At 36.2% G+C, this 11,011-nt stretch overlaps 1 non-coding gene across 1 annotated transcript; it reads right to left on the bottom strand.

Moving 5' to 3' along the window:
* Positions 1-9,724: 9,724 nt before the first annotated feature.
* Positions 9,725-9,797, bottom strand: TRNAQ-UUG (transfer RNA glutamine (anticodon UUG)). The gene has a single exon. It is a non-coding gene; the product is annotated as a tRNA-Gln (tRNA).
* Between the last annotated feature and the right edge of the window lie 1,214 nt (positions 9,798-11,011).

Genomic DNA, 11,011 nt, shown 5'->3' with positions numbered 1-11,011 from the left:
TGGGAAAAGGTAGTTTTCTCAGATAAATCCATATTAACAACATGAAATGAGGGACGCCGTTTTGTGTATCGCCCGAGAGGCACCCGATATGACCCTGGATATGTGGCTGCTTGAAATCGCAGTGGCCATGTATATATTTGATGTTGGGGTTGGATTTCCAGTCGCGGAGCAGGACAGCTTTACAGAATTGAAGGACATCTGGACAGTGCTCAGTGCTTAGACATTATGAGTAATATCATGGTTCCATCTGTAAGATTATTTCAGCCTGATGGTGTAATTCAGTTCCAGCAAGACCAGTCACCAATACATACTTCCAGTGTGGTTCAGGAATTGATTTAATTGACTGGCCGCCTCGTGGAGCAAACCTTAATCCCATGGAAAATATGTGGACAGAAGTGAAGCGCACTCTAAGGGACAGATGGCCTGAGGCAGATCCACCAAGAACTCAGGATGACCTGTGGCATTTTGTTTCCGAAGCATGGCTGGAGGTAGGGAAGGAGATAGGTTTGTCACCCATTTAATAGATTCCATGCCCAGAAGAATGGGGCGTGTAATAAATTCAGAAGGGTCTTGGACAAAATATTAATGTCCCCGCCTTAACTCCCGAAAACAGCCCTTTTCAGGGCTACCTAAACGCTTCTGTAAATATTTCTAGAAGTAAACCACTATTTGTATCCGATTTCTGTGCAATTCTACTAAGAAAACAATATAATTCTCTGCAGGCTTTGAACTCAAGACGATCTCATTAACAAGCCCATACTCTACCAACGAGCTAACATGAACACGCAAATCCAACCTGAACAAACACGACTTTCAATTTCCGGTACTCCACGACACTGATGCTCATATACTTTGCAAATGTTGTATTCAACTTGGGATATTCCGCAATACACACACACACACATAAACAAAGCACGCTCGCGAGAGAGAGAGAGAGAGAAAGAGAGAGAGATGAATATACAAAAGCATATTCAACGTATTCAAATGACACTCTAAGTAACGATATTCCGTTCTAAAGAGAATTTGTGTTTCTTCCAGTGACGTTAAGGGGATCGGGAAAAGTTATGTGTCTTGAAGCAGGATCCGACTTTGGATACTCTTTTTATACACTTTCTATATCCGTAGGAATATGCTGTATTTCACGAATCTAAATGACATGCTGTAATGAGAATATTGAGAAGTTACATCTGTATGACAAATAGCTGCAAATGAATACACTACATAATTTATTTATTCCTATTAAACGATTTTCCTAACTTGCATTTAACATTCTCATATATAATACCGACATACTGCAAAAAGTATCTCAAATTTTATATTTTAAACATAATAATTACTATGTTCTGAAATGATTATGTTATATATATACACAACTGAAGTGTTTTAATGTAATTATTTTGCGGAAAATATAATTTTTAAAATAGTATTGACCCAGATGGGAATTGAACTCATAAACTTATGATTTGAAATCCGACAACTTACCAGTGAGCTACCACAAGGACTTATGATAACATGCTTTTAGCGATGTATAAAGGTTCTCAAGATAATTATGAAATTCATGCCCACTACAAACGCTGTTTTTTCTACTTTGACTTTTATTTTAGTACTCAGGGGATAATTATATTCTATGTCTTAACTTTGAGCATTCTTTTACATATGGAAAGATTCGTTTACGTATGTAAATGTTCCATCACGTATGGAGAGATAAATGACAAACAAGCATGTGCTGACATTAATACAAGGTTTCGAAATATTGTATCATTAAGTATTTCAATAGATGTTGCTTTTTTTCTACAGTTGGCAACAAGTCTTATTATATTTAAAAGAAGAAAAACACATCTGCAAACTTTTTCCCGATTGCAAAGGCTGGTTTGGAGGTTCAAACCTGGTTTACTTTTTTCCGGTGATATCCGAAGTTGGACTTAGAAAATTTCTGTCTCAAAACACCAATAAAGAATGCGCTCAACCTTTTTGAGACAATGTGTACATGTCTAAGGAAGCATATTGGAATCATTAACAGTTCCCCAGGGTTTCTAATGATACGTGAAATACTCGAGATACTTACATTATACTGAAATTTAATTTTGATATTAGAAATATTGCAAATACACTGGAATTTTGAACCATATACTGGAAAAATCATGAAACTCGTAATTTGTCAACAATACTTTATATAACTGTTTTAACAGTCTTAAAAGGGAATATTCCGATTTGGTGAATTCAATTGCTGAAAATGATTGCCAGCACTGTATTCAGATCCAAAAGAAACAGAGAATAAGAGGGTGCTTAGTGGCATAACGTATACAGGGTGGGAGATAATTTAGGGCAAAGTGCAAAGATAGGACATAGAAAATGTCTAAAAATGCCATGTTAATTTTCAAACGAGTAGACGGATTGAGGTAAAATATTGGATGTAAGAAAGGCGTGTAGATTTCCATTGAATAGGTGTATTGTGAATCGTGGGGATGTCTAAAAAGCCGCCATGTTGGAATTAGCACAACAAGAAAATACGGGAAAGGGGTCATATAGCATATGGCTCTCGACGCATACCGTCTAAAGAAATCAATATTGAGCAATATAGTTTGAGGCCTTTGTAACAGGAGGTATTCCACGTGATTGTAATATAGCAATACTGTCGGAAAAGTGACGTGAATGAGGAACAACCACAAAAGTGAATGAGGGCACTTTCCAGGCAGCAAGCGTTCCGATTCTCCCAATATTCGCTCATATGCTAGTAAAAGTACAAATGTGACACAGGACAACCTGAAAGAGTTCCTGACTGACGTTTTCTGACCTTCTATACAGTAGATAAATCTGCTGCTCCTCACTGATTCATGGAAAACCAATAAAGATGAAGAGTTGGTGCAGAAACCAGACAATCTTTAACTTATCAGACTTCTTATTCCTAAAGGTTGCACGTCATTGATACAACCGTTGGAAGTGTTTCTCTTCCGTCTGTATTTGAATTTCGTAAAATATATAACCGACAGCGTTTTTCTGTCATCTGACTTCAAAACATGACAACGGGACAACTTAATTTACTTGCAGTCATTCACCCACTTCCAGTTTAGAGCACCAAGATTCCAAGCTATGATTAGATATGGATGTTTGCTAACACCACCTGGCGCATTCATTACACCTGTAGACTACTGCTTCAATTTCAACACCAGAGAGAGCTGTGACTAGCCCGATTGTCAATTTTTTGTCGTTTTTCAAATGAGCACACTGTTGTCTCCATTTTTGAATAAGCTACACAATAATTCTTAAGTTCTTTAACACTTGCACTTAAACAGAGACCTCAAACTGTATAGGAAAATATTGGTTTCAATAGAGAATGTGCATTGAGAGATATTTGTTCCACTATCCATTTCTCGTATATTCTTCTTGCCCTAATTCCAATATGGCGTCTTTTCCGATGGTCCCCATGCTTCACTTTACGCTTATTCAGTGAAGCTCTAGATGTATTCCTCATATTCAACATTTGACCTCAATCTCTCTACTCGTTTCAAAATGAACATGGTATATCTATGTTCAATCGTCGCATTTGCCCTAACGTATCTCCTACCCTGTATACGATCTGCCACTAAATACCTTTTTCACTGTTTCTTAGTGGTAGCATTCACTTTCTGGAATTGAATTCACGAAATCGGAATGTTACCTTGTTAGAGACAATTTTCCATTTATTGAGATTGAAATACTCATGTACCTTAGAACACAGTCTCATGTACCTTGAAACATATATTTCTAATATGGTAATTCACAGAAATAAAGTCACAAATAATTATTTTAAGATTTATTTTGTATATACAGATTTGTTGTTTTTGATATACAAAAGCGTGTGAAAGAAACGAATGGAAATTTTACTACTTACTCTAATCAGGTTTTCACCTTCATATTGAACCTAGTATTAATCGTAATGTTAACCTTATTTATTTATTTATTTATTTATTTATTTATTTATTTATTGAAAAAATCGTAAGCTTAGCAACAACTAAAGTATGAAAAGAACACTATAACAATATTCTGTTTGTTAGACTATTCTTAAAATCCTGAAGAAAAAACAAAGAATAAAGGCTCTAAAACAGTTACAAAATTGATCATATGTTGCGCATACTATTTTCTAACCCTTTGCACGTAAAGTAGACAGGCCTATCAGAAGATAACATATGGAATTACTAAATTAGGAAATATTGACTTATTCGTGGAAACGGTCTCGGCGTGCGTGATCTATTACTTATGTACCTACCTCAATGTTACTCAATTATAAGAACCAAAATCCACTTGAAACCATCCAAAATCCACTTGAAACCGCAATTGTTCAGACACTCTACTGGAGCCTGTTGGCAAAACGGGTGGTGGCAGTTTCACTATAATATCAGATGCAGTCACTTGTCCTGCAAACTCTTCATAAAATTTATTTGCAGTACCTGAAATATAATTAAATAACTTGATTTTAAATTCGTTGTAATTAGATTCAACTGAACAAATCTTTCCTGCATAAAATTCAATGCTTTGTTTTTTTTTTTTTTTTTTTTTTTTTAAACTGCACCTACACATAGTCATCCGGATTGACATTATGGCTTTAAAGCTTTCGTCTAATTCAACTTCTGTGTCCATCAGTTCTGCAAGCATGACATCATAATTTTCATACAGGCTTCTCAAATTCTTCATCAAATGTTTCGAAACTATTTTTTCAAGTGGATTTGTTCTTTCCTTTTCTTTGCTGTTCTTGCTTCTTATTTCCTTTCTGTGTGGCTCTGTGTTCTTTCTTATCTTTCAATTCTTGCTTTGCAAGTGTGTTTCTTACTACTCTACTTCTACCTGTGACAGTCTTTCTTCGACATTTTGTACTTTACGGAGTTTGTGTTTTCTGGTTTGAATGTACTTCCTCTTTAAAGACTAATGTAGAAGGCAAAACTTGCACGAGTTGCACAATTTCGTTCATGCAACAGAGTGTTGTCCTTTTCACGTATATCATTTAGATGAGAATCCGGCCGATGGTCTGTTAGTGAAGATGGTAAAAAGTGTAACTCCAAGAAAATGATTGTATCTATAGGGTAAATCCCTGAACAGCGAAAACCACTGGTGATACTTGATATGATGAAGGCACGCGCGGATAGATAATTCCAAACACTTCGGCCACAGCATAAATATCAAAATGTTTCCCTGAATTATTATGTAAACATTCTTTCACAGCTTGGTTATAAAAAGCATTTAAAAGGACCGTAAACAGCTACATCCAGTGGTTGTAATCCTGAAGTATGCGAATGGGGAGTCAGCATGACAACTCCAGCTTCAGCAGTCATGTCAACAGCCTCGACAGATAAGTGCGTTTCATGGTTATCGATGTGGCCATTGGCCATATTTTTTATGTATGTAGAGCTCACAGATGACAAGAAGAACCCTACCAAAGTAGTGTGACGTAGGTATGGGCTCGACCACTTTTCGCACGGGTTTTTAAAATGATGGCACGGAATAACACACAGATAACTTCCCGGAGTAGAAGACGACTTCTAAGTATAGACCACACCTCAAAAACCGAAAATGGACTTGGCCATGTCGTTGACCTTTCCTCACTACCCCTGTTTTAGAGTTCTTGTCGTCATCTGTGAGCTGTAGTTAATCTCTCCCCTCCATCCTCACATTTCACACTATACTCAAATGTTTCTTTTCCTGACTGTCTAAAATATTTTACATGTCGGGATAAAGTTGCTAATGACACTTGATAAATTTTGCAACCTTCACGAATGGAAATACGCTTCCCAGGCTCGAAAATTACTGCTTTATTTCCGTTCTTGATTGAATTTGGGTTAATGGCAAGCCTCTTCTTTTCTATCTTGCCTCTTGGCATTTCGATTCCTGTAACGATAATAAAGGAATGTTCAAAAACTACACTTGACAAGGAGTTCATGTACCTTGGAACATGTTCCAAGGTACAAGATATGTTTCTGTTTCATGGTACAAGAGGCTGTAGACAATTACTAAAATGGCGCAATAATGATAACGCTACATTCAACGTAGAAAAACAAGTCACAAAAATGTTCACCTAATCCCCCTGAACTAATAGGGTATTACAAAGAACAAACTAAACAACAAACAACAAACAATGCACTAAAAACAATACTTCAATTTCTAAATAGTTCGTTATATCCCCGAAAAAAAAGTTGTTCACTTTCATAAATCACATACGCTTCTGACCACAACGAAAGCCACATTGGGACTGTCTGACAATGTCAAAGCATCATATAGTTCATTGAATCACCACAAGATAGTATAGCAACTGCGAAACATGCAAGTGTTCCAAGGTACAACAGTTTCCCATACATTTTGTAACTAGACATTTAAAACAATGAGCGTTGGGAACAGCTGTGAGAGGAGTTCAGAGGCTCTTTAAAATGTTTAAAAATATCATTTGTATTTTAGAAAATCAAGGCTAACTAAATTTACTAAAAATAAAATATTCTTTTTATGGTAAAATAATTAAAAACCTAAAAACATCAAGAGTGTGATAATTCCTAAAGAACTTTTAAAAAATCATTGTACTTAGGTACTGAAATTTTGCTGATAGTTATACTGAATATACTGGCAATATACTGGAATTACGAAAATGAAACTCAGTGGACACCGTGTTACTTCATCAGACAGAACTGCACTAAAAATAATTAAAAACAAAAATCACTCAGACCTCAGAAAAAAGTACTTTTAATTATTAAAATATATATATCTAATCATGCAAACATCCTACACTTTCTGTAAGAACCTAAAATACATTACCATATATTTTCAAATAAATCATTAGACCTTCAAAGATTTCAATGTTTTAGTGCAGAGGGGTTATTATATGAAATCGCTTGGACCAAATCGGTGAAACAAGTTAGTCTCTCGTGCTTTGTTACCTACACCTACTTGCATGTGAGTCAAGCTGGCCCGCACAAATTGCAAATTCGAATTAAAACGGTATCAAAAATTTGTACCCAATATGTACCAATTTGTACCGCCAAAATTAGAATTTGTACCTCCACCAATTTTGACAAATTTCATTCTTTGATGGCGGGCCAGCTTGACGTCAAGCTGGCTGGCACAATTTGTTTTTCTTTCCAATTCGAATCAAGATGGTACCAAAAATTTGTACCCAATATGTACCAATTTGTACCACCAAAATTAGTTTTGTACCCCTACTAATTTTGACAAATTTCAATTTTTGATGACGGGCGAGCGCCCAACTTATTTTTCTTTCCAATTTGAATCAAGATAGTACCAAAAAGTTGTATCCAATATGTACTAATTTGTACCACCAAAATTAGAATTTGTACCCCTACCACTTTTGACAAATTTGAATTTTTGATAGCAGGCCAGTTTGACGTCAAGCTGACCCGTACCACTTATTTTTCTTTCCAATTAGAATCAAAATGGTACCAAGAATGTGTACCCAGTATGTGCCAATTTGCAACCACGAAAATCATAATTTACTCCTACCAATTTAAAAAAAAATGACTTTTTGATGGGCGGGCCAGATTGAAGTTTTGTTAGCGAGGCTGTTTGACTATTTTTCATTCTAATTCGAACCAAAATTAGAATTTGTACCCCTACCACTTTCGGATAATTAATAATTTTGATGGCGGGCTTGATTGATGTTAATCTGACCTTCACAACTTATTTTCTTTCCATTTGAATAAAATCCGTCCAAAAATTCGTGGTCAATATGTACCAATTTTTACCACCAAAATTAAAATGTGTAGCAATACTAATTTCGAGAAATTTGAATGTTTATTGGCGGGTAAAGCTGGCCTGTACAACTAATTTTTCATTCCGATTTGAATCAAAATATTACCAAAAATTTGTACTCAATATGCACCAATTTGTACAACGAGAATTAGAATTTGTATCTCCACCAATTTCCAGAAATTTGAATTTTTGTTGTTAGGTCAAACTTGCCTGTCCAACTTATTTTTTTTTTCTAATTCGAATCAAAACGGTTACTAAATTTTGTATTTAGTAGGTTTAGTATATGAACAACCAGAATTAGAATTTGTACCCGCACCAATTTCGACAAATTTGATTTTTTTTGTGGCGGGTCAAGATATCCCGTACAACTTATTTTTCATTCGAATTAGAATCAAAGCATTACCAAAAATGTATACCCAATATGCACAAATTTTTACAGTCAAAATTAGAATTTGTACCTCCAGTAATTTCGAGAAATTTCAATTCTTGAGGCCGTCTCAAGCTTGCCTGTCCGCAAGGGCGCCTAGCAGGGGAGCAAATTGGGGCGCTCGCTTCCCCCTAAGAGGAAATTCTACTTGGGAAAATCGAAAATCCAATAGAATGTTTACATTATTTCCAGATAAATTTGAAATGTCGCTTATATTTGCCCCCCTTGGAAACCACAACATGGACGCCCTTGCCTGTCCGACTTATTTTTCTTTCCAATTCGAATCAATACGGTACCACAAACTTGTAACCAATATGTATCAATTTGTATCATCAAAATTAGAAATTGTAACCCCACCAATTTGGAGAAATTTTGAATATTTTATGATGGCTCAAGCTGGCTGACAATGGTATTCTTTCGGGAGTGCTAGAAAGAATAAAGGAAACCATTATCACGAAACAATTCGTTCGGGAGCGCAGTAGATTAAACAGATAACATTGGCTTTTGTACAACTTTATTGGGTTAGAGAGGGTCAAATATCTACACATGTTGAGGAGTACACAATATTTTATGGGTGGGTGATTCCTTTCCACAACCATTTCCAATCATAGAGAATACTATTTTTTATTATAGAATTCGTTCAGAGGATCAGTTTGCTATGAAGTCGTCATCATCCGCTCATATCTCCGTTTCAATAACAGTCTAAATTCTAATTTTGCTGATAGAAATTGGTACAAGTTCAGTCGTCATCAATAATAAGCACCAGAGTAAAAGTGTTGAATGGAACCAGTCAAACATTCGTTGCATAGTGCTGACGTCGAAATTAAAACAAAAAATACGATTGTGGTGTCTACCTTGACATAAAATAGATTCACATATTTAAATAAACAAGTCAAATTTATTGAATTGGTGCAGGTATAATTTCCCGTTTCTTGTTACAAATTGTCTAACAATTTTTTAGACAATGTTCATTTGAAGTTTAAACAAAACATTGCGCTGGAGGATTTGACTTGGTGACAAGTTTTCTGCTAGTTGAATAACAATCTCTGATCTTTATTCGTACATGGTTTTGCTAAAGCAAGTTATATGCAAATTTTTCGTGCCGTTTTTACGAATTCAAGGCAAATCCGGTTATGCATGCTCGTTCGGTTCGAATGCGAAAAAAAAAAGGTTTCGTCTGCCCGCCCAGACCGAAATGAAAATTTAATTTTTAGAAACTGGTGGGGATACAATTTCTAATTTTGATGGTAAAAATTGGTACATTTTTGGTACAAATTTTTGGTAGCCTTTTGGTACGAATTGAAAAGAAAAATAAATTGTGCGGGCCACGGGATTTAGGGACTTAGGATTTAGATTTCTGGGCTTTCGGCATCTATGGCCATTTAGCCCGTTTCGTTTTGAGGTATGACATTCCTAGGCGAGCACACTATCCGCGAAAAGGGAAAGAAGAAAGAATTGGGGAAGGGATCTGGAAGCTATATACGGCATTTGCCTGGTGTGAATGAGGAAAACCAGGGAAACCTCATACAGGGAGGCCTGCCTGAAAAAGCGTTTAACATTTTTTCGACCGAGTGCCCCCACCGGGAATCAAACCCGGGACCGCTCGCACCAAAGGCGAGAGCGTTATCGACTACGCTACAGAGGCCACTAACTTTCTGAAATTGGTAGGGGTACACATTCTAATTTTGGTGGTAGAAATTCGTACATATTCGGTACAAATTTTTAGTACCGTCTTGGTTCGAATTGGAAAGAAAAATAAATTATGTGGGCCAACTTGACGTCAAGCTGGCCCATCATCGAAATTTCTGATTTTCTTAAAGTGGTGGGGATACAAATTTTAATTTTGATGGTACAAGTTGGGTACAAATTTTTGGTATGGTTTTTGTTCGAATTGGAAAGAAAAATAAATTGTGCAGGCCAGCTTGACGTCAAGCTGGCCCGCCATCAAAAATTCATTTTTTTCGAAAATGGTAGGGGTACAAATTGTAATTTTGGTGGTACAAATTGGTACATATTGGGTACAAATTTTTGGTACCGTTTTCTTTTGAATTTAAAATTTGTGCGGGCCAGCTTGACGGACATCTACTTGCACGATATAGCTTTCACGCACTCTTCAGACGAGTTAATTACAAACTGCACGATATATTTGAAGAACCTGCTTTCAGTTATAAGATAATATTAATAAGTTATGATCCAGGAGGAGGAATGTAGTATAGTTTGTACTAGTATAGCTAGTAGTAGTAGTTTGTGTGCGCAAACTAATGCGAGGAGACCTCAAACGTTTAACGTTTTGGAGATCACATGGTACAATTTGTACCATACGGGTGTTTCATGATACATTGCGTTATAACTCTCCTATTTGAGCTTTTTCGTCCGGTTTTCTTCAAGTTCAGAGGGATTCTAGAACACGCTAAGTATAGTTTCACACCTTCCTGTGTCCAGACATAGGAGGTGATGACGTCATAACTCTAAAATATATATTTTTATTTAGTAAGCCTATGTTCACTATTTTTGGCGGCCTTATTTTTGCACGTAGAAGATTGAAATTTTCACACACATTCAGTCCACCGAGTAGTATTTACCAGATTTTTCAGATATCTGAGTTAAAACAGGGGGGATCCAGAGGGGCAAAGCGTTGAAAAAAGGAATATTTTTACCCAAATTTTTCGCGATTTTCCCGCCTTAGGTACATGATAGAGACATGTGAGTCATACTGTCTGAAAGGCAGTTTTATTCCAAAGAGAATGATGGGCGGAACATGACCCTAGGGCAATTAGGGATGTCTCAGAGAATTTTTACAAAGTATCCTTCTGTATAGGGAATATGGTACATTGTCGGTATATATATATTTTTGGTGGG

Source organism: Thermobia domestica, chromosome 5 (genome assembly GCF_964235325.1).
Source record: "Thermobia domestica chromosome 5, izTheDome1.hap1.1, whole genome shotgun sequence".
NCBI classification, from domain to species: Eukaryota; Metazoa; Arthropoda; class Insecta; order Zygentoma; family Lepismatidae; genus Thermobia; species Thermobia domestica.
This window is presented reverse-complemented; position numbering and strand designations above follow the sequence as displayed.